The sequence below is a fragment of the Hemicordylus capensis genome, chromosome 1, assembly GCF_027244095.1.
Source record: "Hemicordylus capensis ecotype Gifberg chromosome 1, rHemCap1.1.pri, whole genome shotgun sequence".
NCBI classification, from domain to species: domain Eukaryota; kingdom Metazoa; phylum Chordata; class Lepidosauria; order Squamata; family Cordylidae; genus Hemicordylus; species Hemicordylus capensis.
Window position 1 is genome coordinate 103,304,967 of NC_069657.1, and position 22,136 is coordinate 103,327,102.

General features: G+C 42.6%; 1 protein-coding gene across 6 annotated transcripts in view; it reads left to right on the plus strand.

Moving 5' to 3' along the window:
* Positions 1-22,136, plus strand: part of ANO5 (anoctamin 5) — a 113,683-nt gene that overhangs the window by 45,139 nt on the left and 46,408 nt on the right. For 3 of the 6 annotated variants that reach the window (XR_008313422.1, XR_008313418.1, XR_008313420.1), the window contains exons 2-3: positions 11,723-11,860; positions 13,938-14,109. The gene's annotated coding sequence lies outside the window, so the exon portion shown is untranslated. Of the gene's footprint in view, positions 1-10,422; positions 10,522-11,722; positions 11,861-13,937; positions 14,110-22,136 lie in introns of those variants that run through there. The other 3 variants (XR_008313423.1, XR_008313419.1, XR_008313421.1) reach the window with 2 other exon arrangements.

The window sequence follows — 22,136 nt, forward strand, 5'->3', positions numbered from 1 at the left end:
ACCCCCTCAGACACTCCAGAAGGATACTATGGTCAATAGTATCAAAAGCCGCCAAGAGGTCCAAAAGGACCAACAGAGTCACATTTCCTCTGTCAATTCCCAATTGGAGATCATCCATCAGGCTGACCAAGGCAGTCTCTACTCCATAGCCAGCCCGAAAGCCAGTTTTAAATGGGTCAAGATAATCAATTTCCTCCAAGGCTGTCTGGATCTGGGAGGCCACCACACTCTCAATTACCTTGCCCAGCCACAGAAGGTTGGAGACAGGCCTGTAGTTCCTCAGCTCAGAGGGATCCAAGGTAGGCTTCTTCAGAAGCAGTCTAATAATTGCCTCTTTAAGACAAGGAGGCATCCTACCTTCCCTCAGAGAAGCATTTATAATCTCTACCAGGCCTTCTACAACAACCCCCCTGCCAGATAATAAAAGCCTTGTTGGGCAACGGTCAAGAGAACAGGTGGTAGGCTGTACCATTCCAAGCAGCTCATCCACATCCTCAGGAGTCACAGACTGGAACTCATCCAACCCAACCACACAGGGAGTCTCTGGGCACCTCCACATCAGACACTGAAGTAATTGTGGAGTCTAAGTTGGCCTGAATACGAGCCAACACTAAATCCCTCCAAGGCTTCTTGAAATCCTATTGGATCCAATAACCTTTTCGGGCGGACCATCCTAATAGGTCCCTTACCCCTGCGAAGGTGGGAAATGATTGTGAGTCCAACCTTAACAAGATGGTGGTCCGTCCATGACAATGAGGAAATCACAGGATTCCCCACCCACAGAACACCACCCCAATCAGAGTGAAAGACCAAATCAAGTGTGTGACCAGCAATGTGCATCGGCCCCGAGACCACTTGAGATAGGCCCATAGTTGTCATGGTGTCTGTGAACTCCTGAGCTTTCCTGGACAAATTGGTTCAAAAGTGAACGTTGAAGTCCCCCAACACCACAAGCCTGGGGGACTCCAACACCAAGTCCAAGACTAAGTCTGTCAGCTCAGTTAGGGACTCTGTTGAGCTGTGGGGTGATCGGTACACCAACAGAAGTCCCAGTCTATCCCTGGGATAGACTTAAGTACACACATTTGATATGGTCTGACACTCTAACAGGTATCCTGGTAAGGGAAAGGTTATCCTTATAGACCACAGCCACTGCACCTCCCTGCCCACGGTCCCTCACCCGCTTCTGAACAGAGTACCCTGGAAGAAGAAGCTGGGACCACACTGGGCCCCCAGCCTCTCCCAGCCAGGTCTCTGTAATACATACCAGGTCAGCACCTTCATCCAGAATCAAATCATGGATGGTTTCTGATTTGTTCTGGACCGATCCGGCATTACAGAGGAGCAAGGTGAGGTTCTAAGGGTGGTCAGCACTGCTACCCGAGGTCAACGAACTGGCTTGACAGCCAAAGGAAAAACAGCTATTAGATTTCCAAGTCCCCTTCCCCTGTAACGTCCCGCCGACCTGCTAACGTTACTTCTTCTGTTCCCCACCACCACCGGAATGGCTGCCCCACAGTCAGTGGACACACACTCTGTATCCCCATCTCCAGGTAAGCCCAGACACATTCTAAAACTATCTCACCCAGGACTAGTAACATAAGTAGTAACATAAAAATAATAAATATAGGTTTAGTTGTAGGGTGGGACTTGAAAAGGGGGCATGGGTTGACCTCAAATAGTATGGATCTAAACACTTCTTTTGAAATCCCTTTGCATGTCTCACTCCCAGCCAACTGGAGCTGGCTGGTTTTGCCATAACTCCAGATGGAGGCCTAGGCCTCAGAAATGACTGCCTAGGGCTCCATCACATGTTTCCCGTTGCCAATTGATGCTTCTCTGTATCAGTCCTGAGGCCTATAGTTGTCACAAGGCCTAACTGTCCCTGTCTGTATTTTGCCTATTATAAACAAAACTGGTTTCTGTTTAAAGTCTTGTGTTAGAGAACACAACGTGAATGTATCAATAATCACCAGTCTTTCATCTTAAAAATAAATGTTTAAGGAACCAAACTGCAGCTTGATTGATATTAGATGGCAGAAAGCACCTGATGTGCACTAGAAAACCTTTATTCAAACAGCACAGCCATGGGCTTGCTGTTCAGCTGAGGCCTTGAATAATATACTACTACTCAACTTAATTCTTCGTCTGAAAATTAAATTAGTGATGAATCTGTGAATGAGAATCTGTGAATATAAACAAGAGAATGTAGCTATCTGCCCTGAGCTTTGGAGAGTGAGGAAAACTATAAATAAATAAATCTATCATACATATGTGAGCTCTATCCAATCAACATACCATCAAACCAAAGTAAAATATCAAATGGTGTCTAGCACAAAGAAAATTATTCCTTTTGTCCAGCAGAGGACACCATGCACCAACAAACTGCAAGTTCTAATTTGAGAAAACTTTTAAAAGAATAGTGGAATCTTTTCATTAAAGGATGTTTGGGCTTTGGTTCTCTAGCATGTGTTTTGGAAATTAATATACATGTGTCTAGCCATTCCCAGTGCATGGAACCCTTCTCCAAAACTGGGAAAGCATCCAGTTTAGTGCTCCATCAATATGAGGTCTTTTTGTGAATGGAAAGAGTGTTGTGCCTTCACAAGAGGTCCTTACATGAGTAGAAGGGAGCCAGGCATGAGCGCAATGCTCCTTCCATTTACAGAAAAAGTTTCTGCCATCAGAGTGCCAAGATGGATGTCACACAATTCCAATAACCTGTGCTGGGAATGTAATATAAAATTGACTCACGGGAATAGCAAGTTTAAAAAATGTAGTGTTTTGTATTATAACATTTATTCATTGGGGTGCTGTGAAGCAAGTTAGTAACTTGGTTTTGGTGTCATTTAACCTCATATTTCTCTCTCATTCACTGTAATACAGATTTTTAATGTAGTGATCATTCAGCCACCTAACAATACATAACCCAATATCTACAAGATTACACAGGTGTGGTCTGCAAATTGTATATACTGAACTTTCTTAGACAGATTGAAAGAAAAGGAGAGGACAGGGTAACAAAAGCCCCACTAATGGCATCAACTTAAAATAAAAATAATTGCTATGCTATCTCATTTCCCTTACTCCTGCTTGCAGTGGCCTTGGTGCAGTTCAGCCCCAGTAGAACCAGTGGATAAGTAAAAGGTGGTGGGATAGGGTGGTGACACACTGGCTCCAAGCAGTCTCTACTAAACTGATTATCTAGACCCATTTCAATCTGACTTTAGAGTCTTGGTCAGCCTGATAGATGATCTTCACCAGGGCATGTTAGAGGGCATGTTACTCTGCTGGTTCTTTTGGATCTCTCAGTGACTTTCGATACCATCAACCATGGTATTCTGGATTGCCTGATGGATTTGGGGATAGGAGGCACTATTTTATAGTGGTTCTGCTCCTATGTCTAGGGTGGATTTCAAATGGTGGTGCTTGGTGAAAGTTGCTCTTCAGAACTATATGGAGTCCCTCAGAGCTCCATTGTGTCACCAATGCTTTTTAACATCTACATGAAACCACTGGGTGAGATCATCAGGAGATTTGGTGCTGGGTGTTATTAATATGCTGATGACACCCAAATCAATTTCTCCTTGTCATCGATATCAGGAAATGACATTAGACTCTTAAATGCCTACTTACAGGCAGTAATGGGCTGGATGAGGGAGAATAAACTGAATCCAAGCAAGATGGAAGTGCTCGTTGTTGGGGGTCATAATCTGCAAGACAGGATAGAACTTTCTGTTCTGGATGAGGTTACACTCCCCCAGAAAGAACAGGTTCATGGCTGGAGAGTGCTCTTGGACCCAGGTCTTGCCCTGATGCTTCAGGCTGAGGCTGTGGTCTGGAACACTTTTTACAAGCTGTGATTGATTCGACAATTCCGCCGTTCCTTGAGGAGAATAACTTTAAAACAGTGGTACCCGAGCTGGTAACCTCCAGGTTGGACTACTGCAATGTGCTCTATGTAGGGCTGCCTTTGGACAAAGTTTGGAAACTTCCGTTAGTTCAAAATGCGGCAGCCAGATTGGTCTCTTGTGTATCCTGGAAAAACCATATTATGCCTATTCTTAAACAGTTGCACTAGCTGCCAATATGTTTCCAGGCAAAATACAAAGTACTGGTTATTACCTTTAAAGCCCTGAATGGCTTAGGTCTGGGTTACCTAAGAAAGCACCTTTCTCTACAAGATCCACACCACTCATTAAGATAATCAGGAGGGGTCCATCTTTGGGTGCGACCAGTTCATTTGGTAGTGACCTGGGATTGGGCCTTCTCTGTTGTTGCCCCTGTGTTGTGGATATGAGATGATTATCTTCTAGGGGGCCTTCAAGAAAGCCTTAAATACTCATCTTTAAGTCTGGCATTTAATGATGTCTAGTTTTAATTTATTCTGGTTTAAATGTTTCTTTTAATTGACTTTTTAAAAATTATGCATTTCAGGATTTAATATAAACAACTCCGAACCACTTTAGGAAGGGTTGTATATTGTATATAAATGGAATAAATTGAAGGGTTGTATATAAATTGAATAAATAAACAAACACAGATCCATGTACTACATGGAGCCATGTTAGCTGTTCTTGCAAGTGGACCAAGAGGAGGGAGCAAAAAATAAAAAACATAAAAAAATTTAAAAACACCCCAAACAAAAACAAAACCCAAAGGCCTCTCTATGCATTCCATGAAAGTGCCTTGATTCCCCACCACACACCATCTGCATTGTCCTACCTATGTTAGCCTTGTAACACTTAGATGGCTAGCACATGCAGGCAGAAGGAACCATTTAGGAATTGTGAAGTGTGTAAAAAGTGTGAAGTTGTGAATTCTGCATATGTAACTATATCACTTCAGTCCACTGCCCTGTGTCCAACCAATTTTCCACTCCCCCTATCCTTCTACTGGAATACAGTGGAAATACTGAAATGTGATTAAAAATGGAAAACCTCTCAAACATACATGATGATCTATCATGCCATGGATAAATAAAGGAGGTAGCCTGTGGGATGCTTCAGGTACAAATCCGGAACTAGAGATTCAGAGAAGAATGTTGCCCTGACTGTGAAGCCATCAGCTGTGGAGCCTTAATATCTTTCTTTCTCATGTTTCAGACCCTACATTGTTTTCCTTTTGATTCACAAACCAGGTATTTTCCATTTCAACTGAGAAAAATACAGTTAAAATATGCTATGCAACCTTGTTTTTCTTCTAGGAAAACCAAGACTTCTTATTCCATTTTTAATCCAGTGACCTTTTTATTCTTCCAGGGACCCAGATCACAGACTGAAAACATTTCCCTAACAGGCTATTTTAGGCTATTTTAGACTGGCATGCTTTTAAATCACATGTAGACATTTTAGAAACTCATTATTGCTGTAAAATGGTTTTGTATTCTGTCAGCACTTTATGCAGGAAATCTTGAAGATATTTTGGTATAACTACTACTTCCTGGAGCTTACTAAAGTATAATTCTGTGATATACTGTGGTTAATTAACTCTATTGGGAGGAAGAACAGCTATTGCTTCTTAGTGCTTAGTAGCCTTTGGTGCCTTCTATAATTTGTTTGGAACCTAGCATGGCTTAACCTAATGAAGCTGTTATGATAACAGCCTGTTTAGGGGCTACAAGCAGCATCTTCTATAGGGGTGTGCACAAAACCACCTGGCCTGGTTCAGTTCGAGTTTGAACCGAACCCAAACTGCACAGACCAGTTTGGTTTGGGCCTCCTTTGCAACCCCACCCCTCCTTTGGTTCAGTTCAGGGCAGGGTGGAATTCGTTGAACAATTTTAAAAAAACATTCTTTTTAATTTTTTTTAACTTACCTCCTTTTGGGGGCTTCTCCAAGATGGTGGGAGTCATGACTCGATGACGCAGGGTCCCACCGCACAGGTGCAGCAGCCTCCAAAATGGCCTGGAAATGGCTGAAGAGGCCCAAACCAGGAGATTATTGAAAAACAGAAGGCCAGCGGGGGAGGGGAACATCTGTGGATCCTTCCACCACCTTGGAGAAGCCAAGTTACATAATACATCAATATACATATTAATCATATTAATCATAATAATAATACAAAAAAATCAAAATTATGTTACCCCATTGATCTCATTTTAAATATTCATTATGAGAAATTGTTGTGTATTATCCTGAACTTCATTATTCCAATAACTGACAGATACATCTTTAAAATTAAAAAAAAGTCTTTCATTTGCTTTTCTTCCCTCCTAATGTTTAACTAACCGTTTGATGTTCTAAATTTTATTCATCCAGCCTTGCTACCTTAGATGGCTTTAAAAAAACTACTGTTCCCCCCCCCAACAGATCACAGTCTAGCTACCATCAATAAATGAATAATTAGCTAATGAGACTTCATTAATAAAATTGTTCTCATCTAATAGAACAAAGCAGCTGAAGAGTGTACAGATAAGCAATATCATATCATCAATGATTATTGATTACCTGCCCCCCAAAACGTGCTTCTTTTTGAACATCTCCAGAGAATGTGAATTACATTTACTTCTGTAGATCCAATTGAAGAAGCACACCTCTTAATTACACAATTAGTATAATATGTAGTTTGAACCCCAAGTGGTCCTGATCAAACTAGGAGAGGCAATGGGAATATTAACATGTTTATGTTGTTAGCCTTTCATCAATCTTTCTAACAATACTAAGAGGTTCAGGTGCTTATTCCCAGGCCAGTATTTGTTGTTGTTAAGCATCTCTCATGGAATGCCGCTTCCCGCAGCATGCAAAGTGCATTCTGTATGGAAGGGGGTTATGCCCAGCCTTGAGAAAAGCTGGACATGTGGGTGGCCCTCCACTCATTTGCATGTGTTTGCATGCCCAGTGATGGGAGGGATCTTAGGTTGGCCTGCCACTCCCAACAGTCTTCCTCAGAGCTTGGCATCCACCCCACCCCCCACCCTGACCAGTGAGAGAAAGCTGGTCACTGTTGATGGGGCTGAGTAGGAATTTTTGTTTTCGCCTAATTGGCTTGTGGTGGAAACTTTTTTGGCTTCTCCGCACTGGATCATTGCTTTGGCTTTTTATTAGGGGTGGTGCCATTAAATAGGTTAGCTCAGTCACACTGGCAGGTGAGTAAAGGCTGGAGGTAGGCAGTGTGCCTTATTGGTGTTCAACTGGCGGCACCTTTATGGTGAAGGGTGTTTCCATGGAAGAGCACCTCAGGGTTTTGTAGCCAGGGAGCAGGGAATGGAGCCCCTTTGAGGAGCTGTACTTTAGGGCTCGGGGGGGTAATGATTTGGCAACCCTCCCTCAACACAGAATACTGTGTAGGAAGCTGGAGACAATAAGGTTGGAGGCAATACGGTTGTTGACTGCAGGCAATAAGGTTGTCAACTAGGGACTTACATAAAGGAGATTTGGGGGCCAAACAACATGTGTGTGTGTGTGTGTGTGTGTGTGTGTGTTGGGAGGAATATAGGTTCTTTGGGAGACCAAACAACCTTTTTGCATTGTTTTGTGGTGTCCAAAGTTCTAGGAAGCACCTAGGACATTTTGCTCACTCAGAACACTTTGCTCTCATGAGCAGCTTTTCTTCCTCCTCTACTGACCATCCATCCAATGGAGAAGCCAGAGTGGAGGTTCTGCTTCCTTGGTAGGTTGAAGAGCCATGTGATGCAGTAGCCCAGATCGGTGGGCCCGGCAGGTGCAGCTTCATCCTTTCATGTGGTGGTAGTGGTGAGAAGTTAGCAGTTAGCTAATTAACTTTACTCAGTTAGCAGTTAATTACGGAGTAAAAAGGCACCTTTTAAAGTGGTGAATCTCTTCTATTTATTATGGGGAGCGCAACTGGCCCCATCCAATCCCAACACAGCATTTCTTCAATGGCTGATGCTGGTGTTACCTAGCATTTATTTTTAGATTGTGAGCCCTTTGGAGACAGGGGAGCATCTTATTATTTATTTTTCTTGAAAACCACTATGAAATGATATGTTGAAAAGCGGTATATAAATGCTTGCAGTTGTAGAGGGCAGCAAGTGAGTGAGAAAACATGCACTCACCACTGCAATCCTAGCTAGCAACCACCAAGCTCAGTTGATTTGCCCAGCAGTGGGGAAAATGGTCATCTTTGGGAGGCTAAATTCCATGAGGGAAGAAGCTGCCTGCACTCAGATTATGGAAATTAGAAATGTTGCCCCATTGCATGTTCTGCAAGATTGTTAATCAAGTATGACCCTAGTTTACTCCATTAGATATGTCTTGTCTTTTATTGGGGTCTGTGTACAATAATAAACCTTCTGGTGGGATGACTAATCAAAGATTGTTGGGTTTTTTTGCAAAAACAATAAAGAAGTTGGGAGCATCTTAAAGTCTAACCATACTACAGTTCATGAAAGCTTATGCTGCCAAATAAAGGGGGGAAAAACAGAGTCAAATGTAACAAGACACAGATCTCAGTCAGAGAGCTTGTTTACCACTTTGAAGAGTTAAGGCCAGTACTGATGATGCACTCTCTGCCCATGTTTTGAGAAAGGAGACACACACATGATGTTTTCCATGGACTTCCTGACACTTTCCCAGCATGTTACTTTATCCCTTCAAACGGATATTAGTAAGCTTATCCTGGTTTAAAGTAGTCTTTGGAATGTGTGTAGAGCAGCAGTATGGATGAATAGCTCTGTACATGATAAAGGGGTCTGCTGGGAGGGCATTGAGGCATCTGTGGAAGACATCAAAACAGATATGTCAAGCCACATCTCTTTCTCATCACACTGGCAGGGAATGTAGCACTTGTACAAGCTCTTAATTAACTTAGCATTGCTACAAAGTTACCCGTGTGTATTATACACACACACACACCTGCCTACTGAAGATTTCTGCTTCCTTGGTATTCCTTCATGCATGATGAAGTGTGCTATAGTCCTTGAAAGCTCATGCTACAATAAATCTTTAAGGTGCCACAAAACTCTTTGTTTTTGCTACTCCAGATTAACATAGCTACCTCGTGGAAACTGATTTTGCATGCATAATGATATCTCAACTCCCAGTGGCAATCTTCACATGTACTGTATACATTAAAAATGAATTCAAGGGGTGTTATGGCTGTGTTTTTTAACCATGACTGAGTTAAAGGAATGTTGTGATAGTCATCTAATTAGGCACTGAATGTTGTAACAATGTTAAATTATGTAAAAAGAAATGAAAGAACATTCCTACTTCTGTTTTGTAGCAATTACAGAACAATTTTATGAGGCATAATGTACACCTCAGAAGAAAAAATATCAACACTTTAAAACAAGAATATTTGGGGGGTTTGTTTTGTTTTTCTAACTGCTCCACATCCAGCTATGTGCAACTTTTTATTTTTTGAATGGTTCAACTGCAAGGTATAACAGCTGCTTAAATATTTGTGACAGATGTTGTTCAAATACATTTGGTACTTAGGCACTGTAAGAAGAATTCCCTCTCCTGACAATGGATGTCAACAACAGATGTATTTAACACATGCTGCTACATCCCAGAGCAAACACTATTCAGCGCAAGCATTTATTATATAGTCCTTCAGAGTATTCAAAGCACTTCACAGCCATTAAAATCATACATATGACTATGAGAGGGGCAAGAACGGTGGGCAGGGGAGAAGGGATGAACCTACCTTTCCCCCACCCCCAGTGGTCTCCTCTTCGGTGCTCCGTCACACATCCACACAATCCGCATTGCTCTGAGCATCATGGATCACTAGAGGCTGGGAAAATGAGTCCCTAAATGCACTGTTCCAGCAGCACATTGGGGAATTCTGCTGTGAGCTGGGTGCTCTAGGACTCGGAAGAGTTGGGTGCTCTAGGCATCCTACTCTGTGTGCAGCCTGAGCACACGCAATCCTGAACCTGGGGTGGCAGGAGTGCTTATACCTTCTAAGCCCAGTTAAGTGCCAGGGTTAAGAGTTGGCCTAGTGGGGTTGGAAGTGCTGGAATCAGGAGCGATCCTGGGGCTCCATATGAGCAGCCTAACACAGGTTGGGCTGCCCTAGCTTGGGTCAGGCTACTCATTTGAATAGACTCCTTATCTCACTAGCCTTTAAAATGACCCTGTAATGTAGGTCAGTATTATTATCCCCATATTTGACTTGGGTTTCAGACCTTCATTCAAGGACTTGGAAGAGGAGTGGGAGGCAGTGAATTTGTCTGAGGATCTGGAGGGCCAGCTCTGTAATTGGAGGGAGGAGGCACTCATGATGGGCCAGGAGGAGGGCTTGGTGCAGAAGGCAGAGCAGAATAACGGATCCCAGGAGGAACTCTAGCTGCTGGTGTTATCTCTCAGGGTACACAGGCACGAGAAGCAACGTGACCAAGTCAGGGAGTTGAGATGCAGCTGTTGCTTGCAGCGTGCACAAGATTGATTGAGGGTGGCTGACCAGGCTGAGCACTGATTGATTCTAGCTGGCAACCTGCTATAAATTCTGCAGCTTCACTTGGGACAGGCTGCTGGAGACAACTCATCAACAGCCTCGATACCTCCCTCTGTGATGCCGTGGACCCTTGGACTCAGGACCTTGGGGATCTGGTGAGCCACCTTGGTTGCAGAGAATATAGGTTGTACTTGGTATTCAGTAGTGATTTGTTCTCTTGTGCTTCAGTAGTGATTTGATCTCTTTACATATGCTGGATGAAACCTTGTGTCTGCCTGGAGGAAGGGTGTAACTGGAGACACCTCTTTGACTGCTACTACATCATAAATTATGGACGGCTCATCAACTGTGGTGGGTTTATGACATTGGGGGACTGTGAGTGAGAGAGACGCTGGCTTGCCTAAGGATACTTAATGAATTCATAACAGAGGGGAAACATGAACTGGCTCATAGGTTGGTCTCTGAGCCATTTTGCTAGGAACATCCATGATTCTGGAACCAATTGCAGAGGCCCTGCAATTCAATGTAGACCACAATACTGACCTGTTCTTAAATGTTCATTCTTTTTTTAAAAATTTGAAATATCTGCATCCTGTAGCAATCAAAGGGGCTAATGCAAAGGCATAGTGCAAGGGCAACATAAGAAGAGGGCTAGGGACATATCAAGGCTGGAGTGGGTCCTGGGACAAAAAGTGAAGATGGGCCCATACCCTGCTCCCCTTGCCCAGATGCACCCCCACCCCCACCTATAGCTTTGCAGCCAAAGAAATGTAAGGACATGGTGAAAAACAAAACATTATTGGCACAACCTTTCTCTCACTCCTGTGCAAATAATATCACACACACTCCCTGCACATGCAGACACTTTTACATATACACTTCCTTGTGCACATTTCTCCTGGCTCGGAAATATTTTTTTAACATATACATCTCGGCTTGAAGCTGAGATGAGTCCTCCAATCAGGAGCCAGGAGTGTGTCATGGAGGCTGGAGGGGAAGTGTAAAGAGTGAGCTGTTGCCCAGTCGGTGGTCACCCCTCCTTCAAGGCCCAGAAACATTTGTTCCCTCCCCACTTTTTTGTTCTCCTCCCTCCCCCCTCCCTCAATTATAGCTGGACCCTCAGGAGAGGGTTAATATCTGGTGCAAGAGAGAGGAGCTACAGCAAGAAATGCTTTGAGTTAAATGGTCATAACTGGTTCTTGGAATTATTAACATTTGTATTTGTATAATGTAGAATTGTATGCACCCAGGGACAAAACCTCTTTCATTGCACAGATTTTATCTACTTACAATGTGGAGCAAAGCAATATTTTTATTTTGTTTAACTGAGGCGCTATAAACAAACTTCCATCTCAGAATTATCCCCCTGCCACAAAAAGAAGAAGAAGAAGAATTTGAATTATTCCGTTGAACTCCACCCTCAGAGGCAGACAGAACACTAGATGGGTCACAGTGCTTCTTCTCAACTCAGCGGAGCAGGAAGGGGATCAGGAAGTGAGTTTTGCTTCTCTCCCTTCCATGCAAAACCCTGTTCGCTGCCAGGAATATGTCTCTGAGGTCCATGTAGTTCTAGCTACGCAACAACACCTACTGTTCATTGTGCTACAAAGACAGAGATATCTGTAGGGACAGAACAACTTGTTCATAGCTGTTGAAGCAAAGATATCTCTGGATAAAGCTGATTTGAATTAGATTTATTACCATGTATTATCTCAAGGCGATTTTAGTTCTTTTGCTACAAGACAGTTCTCATTTTGCTTCAGAAACATACATCATTTCCCCTTAGGGATTATTTCTAGAACACTGTGGATATATTGCAGAATGAAAACTAAACTCTGTTCCTTTGACATTGGTTCTGTTTGTGAAGCTGTGTTAGTGTTTAGTGTTAGCCAGACACCTCTGCAAACATCCCTGCTGCACTTCTTTAGTGAAATGCATCCAATGTATGGGTGGTTACAGGTGTCGTGCAGAAACTCTGTTAACACCAAGTTCTGTGCAGTCTCCAGCAGTCCCAGGAGTCCACACATCCTCCTCTCATCCTCACATGAGTACCTACTTCCTTTCTATGTTAGTATGCGGTGATATTGGTCACAATGTCTGAGCCCACCAATCTTGTTTTATCCTAACCTATTTGCTTCAGAAAACCCAAGCCTTGAATCTAAGGGTTGAAGTGAAGTTTAGGTCTTGGGTTCTCTTAAGCAAATGGCCACATTCAGACATAACATGGAACCACAGGTCCAATGGACCCACGGTTCTGCACCCGCTCTCCCATTCAGACATTGAGGAAAGCTGCCTCTCTGCAGTCAGCAAGACTGCAGAGAGGTGGAGGAGCTGGCTGTGTGGGCATCCTTCTTGACAGAAGTGTTCACTTGAGCCCTTAACCCCAGATAAAAGCCGGGTTTCAAAGCTGGGCTAGGCGGTGCTGCCCAGCTAGGATGGGTCCTGGGATCCTGGTGGTTCTCACATGCAGCCTAACCCAGGGTGTGCATGAGAACTGTCCCATTGTATTTGGAAGAAAGAATACATCCTCTTCAGTTTTCTTTGGCAAGGGAAAATGTAATGCTGAGTGCAGATGCTAGTTTAACACTTTATATAACCAACAACAACAACAACAACTTTATTTGTTAACCATGCCATAACAAATTGTTCTCTTGGGTGTTCACAATAGAACAATAAATATATATATATATACAATTAAAACACACAAAAAAGAACAAAAAATTACAATAAAATACAAAATATAATACAAACTTAATTTTTTAAAAAACCTATGAAAACCCCTATTTTAAAAGGCCTGAGTGAACAGAAAGGTCTTCACCTGATATCTAAAAGGATAAAGTGATGATGCGAGGCAGGCCTCATTGGAGACTCTTCCATAAATGGGATGCCACCACCAAGTAGGCCCTTTCTGTAGCAGCCACACACCTAACCTCATTTGGTGGAGGAAATCCAAGCAGAGGCCCTGAAGAAGATCTCAAGGTCCAGGTCAGGATATATGGGGCAAGGTGCTCTCTCAGGTAACCTTGTCCCAAGCCATTTAGGCCTTAAAAGGTCAAAACCAGGCTGTCTCTGTAAGAAAGTAGTGAAGGAAAGAAATGCTAGATCTTTGTAAGAAATAGCCTTGTAAGATCATGCTTTTGTCAGATCAATTTATTTATTTACATATTAGTACTCTGGCTGTTGTTGTTTTCTCAGTAGCAAATAAGAGACTCAGGTCATTCACACAATCGAAAACTGTGTTCTACCCAGGTTTGAGAGCTGTGTGTACTCCCAATTTTCAGTTGTGTGGAAGCAAGGTTAGAGGAAAACCTGGGTAGAAGTGATTGTGTGGAAGCAAGGTAGGAGGAAAAGCTACCCAGGGCTTCCACACAATCACTTCAACCCAGGTTTTCCTCTTACCTTGCTTCCACACAACTGAAAATTGGGAGCACATACAGCTCCCAAACCCAGGTAGAACACAGTTTTTGATTGTGTGCATGACCTCACTAGATATGGGGAATGGTCTTTTGAAAAATGGATGCTTCTTTGAGGATTTGTTTCATATAGTAATTTTGTTTTTCTTTCCTTCAAGGTGATGATATAGTACTAACCAAGTATGTTCTACCCAAGTAAATTCTAACCAAGCCATCACGCTCCACCGGTTTTGTAACTAAACATTGATGTGCTGTTGTTCTACATGTGCTTGTGCCACCTTTCAATTTCTCTTTCCCTGAAAGCATGTGGGAAGCCAAGAACAATCAAAGGTATGTAAGACCATGGTGTTGTTTGAAATACATGGAAATAGATGCATAACGCCAATGTCAAACTTTGTACTTTGATTAGAAGGCATAGAGGCGGAGATCCAAAGGGCTGTGCATTGAGTTCCTCCTGTCCACCAGGGTTTCTCCAGTCCCTTTACTACTGTAGCCCTTTGCAGTCCCCGAAGACAGCCGCCTAAAGCCATGCATAGTGTGGGGGTGCACCTGTCAGAAAACTGGTTTTTAAAAGCAAACGAGCCCCGTGTCATCTGGAAGTGCTTTCTGTTCACACATGAGGATCTTGGACTCCAGCCATAGCACTTCTTTATTGAAACACCTCATAAAAGATGCTTCTGTTTAAATGCAAATACTAATTCCACTCCAGTTGTAGGATTTGGACTGTAATCTGCTATCCAGAGTGTTTGGCATTGAGCCTTCCCCACAGTATAGTATACTTACATTATACTAACAATAATGGGATTGGTAGTAATTAGGTATTTACACCAACATATTAATGCCAATAAGTTTATGTGAGGTGCAGTTGAGATGTGCCACATTAAAAGCTTGCTGGGGAAGGATTTTCTGCTCCTTGTCAGTCTGCAAAATTCCAGTGTTACTTTATAACAACAACAACAACAACAACCCTAAAACAGTGAATGTTTTGCTTGCAGGCAAAACAATATTTTCTTTGCTCACAGAGATAATCCTAAGAACTTGGAAATAAGAGTCAAGTTAAATGACTCAATCAGCCTTGAGCCTACTGCTGATTCAGTGTGTTGCCCCTGGCCGTATATGTCCCCTGATTATGCAATCTCATGACTTAATATGTTTTCAGCATTTGGTGAGATAAACTAAAGTAACCATTGCAATACTCATCATTGCACAATGAACATAAATCTGACCATGCTATACAGAAGACAACTTCTTTCCCATACAGCCAATTACAATATGATTTGAATCCACTTCCAGCTCAGTGGTTTCAAGGAACAGCCTACTGTATGTATGTGGGCTTAGGATCACAGCCTAGATGTGAGTTCAACCATGCATTCTAGCTCACAATGACTGCAACTTCTTGTAAAGAGTTTTATGTTGAAAGCAAACATCAAACATGGTTGAATTTCTGTAATGGTACGTTTGTTTTGCTGTAAACTGCTGCAAGATTTAATGTGGGGTGCTATAGAAATGTAACGAATTAGACACCACAGAAAGTGTTTTCATAGAGTCCCATCTCTACAAATTTTTTATTGATGCTGTACACAAATTCAGCTCTGAATCACTGAGACATGATAATTAGGAGGAGAGCAGGTCTTGTGGTAACAAATATGAATTGTCCCCTTTGCTAAGCAGATTCTGCCTTGGTTTGGGGATGCACACAAAACTTGTTGTTGTTTTGTGTGTGTGTGTGTGGTTTGGTTCTAATTAGAACTGAACTCGAACCAGTTCTACTGGTTCAGGTTCTAAACTGCTAGAACTGGTCCATGGTTGAGTTCAAATTAGAATCCCCTAGAACTGGTTCTAAAAAATACTATATAGGGAACAATGGGGCCTGAACTGGCCCATTATTCCCTATGAGTAGCACCCAGGGGTGCCAAAGTGTGGTAGGCCTCCAAGGGTGTCAACTACCACCCAAGTCTCAAAGCAATCAATTTGAGAAAAATCGAATGGGAGTTTTGCAATGATATTTTAATTGTTTTGTCTTATTTCTCCCAAAGGGAATAATGGGGATTAGATTCTCTGATGGCACATAGATTCTACATAGGGGTTCATTATGTAGGAAAAAATGGGCCAGTAAAATGGACCAGAGGCCAGAAGCCAGGCTATGTGGCCGGGAAACAGGAGGATTAGGGCCTCACCATTAGGGCCCCACCTGCTAACTAGGCAAAGAGGCACCTTTTAACATGGTGATTCTCTTTACATAGCAGGGGGAGAGTAACTGGCCCTACACCCCCCCCCAGCAGAGTACTTCCAGTGACTGTTGCTGGTCTTATGTTTCTTTTTAGAATGTGAGCCCTTTGGAGACAGGGTTCCATCTTATTTGTTTGTTATTTCTCTGTGTAAACCACCCTGAGCCATTTTTGGAAGGGCGGTATAAAAATTGAATTATTATTATTATTAATAATAATAATTTACCCCCAGTGAGGCATTACCTTGGCGTGGTTGTGGGGCTTGTGTGCTCTGAGGAAGGTGAGAGCTATGCCAGAGGTCCAACCATACTGGACAGGTCTCACCAGAGGAGCTAGACGAAGAGTGCCTCTCCCATCAACAATATGATGAGGCGTAACTTTAATAAATCTATACCGGATCAGTCGTCACCCGGGTCAACCAGGTGCTGGAGTCCCTGGACATCTGGTGGCAAGTGGGCTACAGGTCTCAGGATCTTCAGTTGAGCAACCAGGACTGGAGACTGCAAGGTTACTGAAAGAAACGTCACTTTACCGGAAAAAATATACTAAAAATGCCAACAAGGAAATAATGATCTGCTATTACAAGTCTAGTCCAACTAGAAGAGGTTATTTTAAAAGAATGTACCAAATTTGGAAAGAGAAGCATCCAGATACAGAAATAACAGAACAAAGGCTAGCAGACCAGAGAAGATTCATAATAAGAAATAAAGTATTCACAGAAGTTGAGCTAGAAGAACTGCAAAGAGCAACACAGGCTCAAGATATGGAAGAAGAATTACCACCAACTGAAGACATTGCTCAGGCGCAGGTGGAGGAGGTGTTGGAAATAGAGGATGCCACTGTTGCTAAACTGTTTCAAAATCAAAACCAGGCAACCTCCCCTTTGCCTTAACCTCAAAAGCCCGAATGCCGTTTAACAGAAAAGCAACAAGAACTAAAGCAAAAAATAACTGAGCACATGAACCAAACAACCACCAGGGTTTGACTACCAGCTCTAAAAAGAGTTGCCAAAACACAACTTGCTCAGGCATTAAAAGATATAAATGGTGCACTTGCAGAAATAACAACCAATAATTTGCAAGAAACAAACCAACTAATGTACAGTGCAGCAACAATAACAACACAAGAGCTTGGATATAAGATCAGTGGACCTGTAAAAAAAGAAAGTAATACATCACCAATTGGAAGATTAGATTAGAAAATAAAATCTCCAGGCTTCGATCAGATGCTAGTAAATTGAAAGATATGAAAGACAAGAAGCTGAAGAATGAAAACACCAAACAGTATCTGATCCAAAAATACCACCTAGATTCAAGGAAAATTAGAGAAGTCCTGGAAATAATAAAACAGCAAATAACAGCAGTGTCAAAGAAGATAAGCAGATACGAAGCCAGAATTACACAACACAGGCAGAAACTCCAATTCCAGTCAAATCAGAGACGTTTCTACCAAAGCATAGAAGGAGAAACTGCAAGAAACGTAGAAACACCAAATAAAGAAGAAACAGTGCAATTCTGGGGGAAATTATGGGACAATCCAATAGATTATAATAAAAAAGCAGGCTGGATGAAAGAGGTGGAAAATTTAACCAACAAATGCAAGATCTAATAATAACACCAGAATTAATAAGTGAAAGAGCAAAGAAAATTAAAAATTGGACTGCACCAGGCGACGATGAACTGCATGGATTTTGGCTTAAATACCTAACAAGCCTTCATAAACAACTCTCAAAACAGTTCAATCACATTTTGCAAGGAGGTGATATTGAACAATGGCAAACAACTGGGAAAACTCATCTCATAATGAAAGACGCAGCAAAAGATGCAGTTCCAAGTAATTATAGACCGACAACCTTCCTGCCAACCATGTCCAAATTATTAACTGGAATAATAGAAGCTGAAGTAATGCAACACTTATTAACTAACAAACAACTTCCAGTTGAACAGAAAGGAAATTGCCCGAACACCAGAGGCACAAAAGACCAGCTGCTGATTGACAAAATGGTTTTAGAAAATTGCAAGAGAAGAAAAACAAATCTAAGTGTTGCATGGATTGACTACAAGAAAGCCCTCGACTCATTGCCTCACACATGGATACTAAAATGCTAAGAAACAACTGGTGTCAGCAAAAACATTCAGATATTTATTTAAAAAGCAATGAGCACGTGGAGTATACAGTTAACAATCAATGGCGAGACACTTGGACAGGTTAGCATTAGAAGAGGTATTTTCCAAGGGGACTCACTATCCCCTCTGTTGTTTGTAATTGCCATGACACCACTTTCACAAATACTAAACAAAACAGGCCTTGGATACCAAACATCTAGGACATCAAGTAAAATAAACCATCTACTGTACATGGACGATCTGAAGTTGTATGGAAAGTCCCAGTCAGAAATCAAATCACTGCTAAACACTGTCCGTATATTCAGTAGCGATATAACAATGGAGTTTGGACTAGACAAGTGTGCTGCATTAATAATTAACAGAGGAAAAATAAGAAAAACAGAAGGAATAGAACTGCCCAATGGAAGCAACATCAAGAACCTGGAAGAGAAAGAACATGACAAATACTTAGGCATTCTCCAGGCTGATAACATTGCACACACTGAAGTTAAAAGAAAAATTGGAAGTGAATACATCAGGAGAGTTAGAAAAATCCTCAAGTCTAAACTCAATGGCGGGAACACCATACAAGCCATTAACACCTGGGCTATACCTGTTATCAGATAGACTGCAGGAATAATAGACTGGACCCAGGCAGAGCCAGAGACGCTAGATCGTAAGACCAGGAAAATAATGACCATCAATCATGCTCTGCATCCCCGCAGCAATGTAGATAGGCTATACCTCCCTCGCAGCTCAGGTGGAAGAGGAATGCTGCAAGTCCATCAAACAGTAGAGGAGGAGGAAAGAGGCCTTGAAGAATATATCAAGGACAGTGAAGAAGATGCACTTCAAATGGTAAATATTCAACACCAATGAAACAAAGCAGGCCTACAAGAAAGAACGAGTCAAGAACCGAGCAGAAAAATGGAAAAATAAGCCACTGCATGGTCAATATTTGCACAATATAAGTGGAAAATCAGACATCACCAAGACCTGGCAATGGCTTAAGAATGGCAACTTGAAGAAAGAAACAGAGGGTTTAATACTGGCTGCACAAGAACAGGCACTAAGAACAAATGCAACAAGAGCCAATGTCAAGAAGTCAACATCAAACAGCAAGTGCCGCCTTTGTCAAGAAGCAGATGAAACAGTGGACCACCTAATCAGCTGTTGTAAAAGGATTGCACAGACTGACTACAAACAAAGGCATGACAAGGTAGCAGGGATGATACACTGGAACATCTGCAAAAAATACAAGCTACCTGTGGCCAAAAATTGGTGGGACCATAAAATTGAAAAAGTGATAGAAAATGAAGATGCAAAAATATTATGGGACTTCCAACTACAAACAGACAAACATCTGCCACACAATACACCAGATATAACTGTAGTCGAGAAGAAAGAAAAACAAGTTAAAATAATTGACATAGCAATACCAGGGGATAGCAGAACAGAAGAAAAAGAAATGGAAAAAATAACAAGATACAAAGATCTACAAATTGAAAGGCTGTGGCAGAAAAAGACCAAAATAATCCCAGTGGTAATTGGTGCCCTAGGTGCAATTCCAAAACAACTTGAAGAGCACCTCAACACCATAGGGGCCACAGAAATCACCTCAGCCAATTACAAAAAGCAACTTTACTAGGAACACCCCATATTCTGCAACGATATCTATAATAACAGCAACAACATTGATAATAAAATTCAGCCATCTCAGGTCCTTGGGAAGGACTCAATGTCTGGATAAAACAAACCAGTCAATAACACCTGTCTGTGTAAATAAATAAATAATAATAATAACAATAATGCACTCACTCACTACACACACACAAAAATTAAGCACACTACAGTCAGCCAGGAAAATACTTAAATAGTGAGCCGGGTCTCACGATCAGTGAGACCTGGTTTTAGAAGCTGAGTGGGGAGGGAGCCCTGGGTGGCCGGATCGGCTGTCCACACAAATGCCAGCTCCATGATAGAGCCAGCAGGGGCTGGAGAGCTCGGGGGCCATGCTGCCCCCGGAAGCTCCAGTATACCCTGGAGCACAGGGCATACTGGTTGACCCCTGGAGCCGGGAGGCAGCTTTTCACCTCCCCTCTGGGGGTCTACTCATGAGTAGCTGTGCCACGGATCCGTGCCACGGCTACTCACGATCGGGAAGCCCCGGTTTGCGGAGCATTCACTCCGCAAACCCAGGCTTCAGGGAGGGCTACTAAAGCGGGCTAGCTGCTTGTAAGCCACCAAGCTCGCCTTTGAGCCCGCTGGTTTACACGATCAGGCAAAATCGGGCTAGGCTCCCCTACCCCAATTTTGCCTGATCGCGAGAATAACTCCTGTAGGGGGGGGGGGTGAAAAAGCAGGAGTCAGTCAAACCACTCTCTGGAGACCACCAGTCCAGACTACAAGGCAAAGCAACCAAAGCAGCAGCAGCAGCAGCAACAACAACAGCTCCTCAGTCTCTCTCGGGCAGCAGACAATGCAGCAGCAAACATGGGCAGCAGAGACAGAGATTCCAAACCACAAGGTGGTCTTTAAACATACTTTGAATAATGCTTCTTGGAGCATCTCCCCTTGCCCCCATCCCTGGCCAATGGGGTGACAGGTGTCCCTGAGTGACACACTTTCAAAACCACTCAAAGGGCCAGACACATCTGGCTAACCAGGGAATTTGTAGCACAGCCAATCGCTCCTAGTGATGAGTCACAAAATGGATGACACTCTCTTTCTTACAGAAAATGGAGGCTCAAGCCACTTGACCCAGTTAGAACTGGCTCTATTAGAACTGGGCTTGGTCCGGTTCAACCTAGAACCAGCTCTAATTTTTATTTTAAAGTTCAATCTCTACCTAGAACCATTGAGCTGGGCTGGTTCTATCTAGAACCAGTTCTATCTGGAACCAGTTTGCATATCCCTACCCTGGTTTGCATTTGAATGGGAGACACTATGTGAACTCTGTAAGATACTCCCTTAGGGGGGAGTGGGGATGAGCCCACTCTGGGAAGAGCATCTCCATGTTTTTGTGCAGAAGGTTCCAAGTTCCCTCCCTGGCATTTCCAAGATAGGGCTCAGAGAGACTCCTGTCTGTAAACCTGGAGAAGCCACTGCCAGACTGTAGCCAATACCGAGCCAGGTGGACCAATCGTCTGACTCTGTATATGGCTGCTTCCTATGTTCCTGTTCAATACTAATGTCATGTCAAGGGAAGTATTCCATCATTTGGTTAGACCTAAAGGGTGAGGAAAAGCAAACACAATCATGTTCGTCTATTACTAGTATTTTAAAAGCATTTTACACATTGACTGAGCATGTTTTGCTAATAAGTTTTGAATGTTCAAGCATGCACATTTTATTTTACAAATACCACTAGCCTTATAAATACAGGTTACTGGGCCAGTTCAAATGAACACTTATCCCTATATGCAGTAAAGTTGGGGCCACATCAAGAACACACCCCTCCTGACATCACTGCATTCTCAGCACATCCTCTGATCATGTGTGAAGGGTGTTCATCAGAATCATCCCTTAACATGTGCTATAAAACCCTGTTTAAATAAGGAGATTTTTGAACATCTGGGGGGAAAACCTGATTATCTGAGGTGCACATCTGCTTCCTGAAATGTGCTGCTCATTCTTTTAAATCTCAAGATTTGAAAATGCCAACCACAGGCCTCAGATCCAGGGAACAACTTTCTGTTCCCTGGCTTGGAGCAGTATCATCAGGCTTAGGCTTTTTCCAGTGGTGTGCTCACTTGCTAGCTCCCTGTTGGTTGTTCCAGCAGACTGGGAGGAGATACAATCTGTTCCTGAAGTGATGTCTCAGGGTAAACTGTTGATAAATGATACTGCTAATGGCTTGGATGGCTGCAGTGATAACAAGCTTCACAATGTGATGTCTGGGAACAAGCTTTACAATCAGATAAGTACTTCGATTATTTTTTCCCCTTCATGCTTAGGTGGTCATTTACATGGTATAAACAAGGACAGATTTTAATGTCAGAAAAACAGTAATGGATTGTGATTT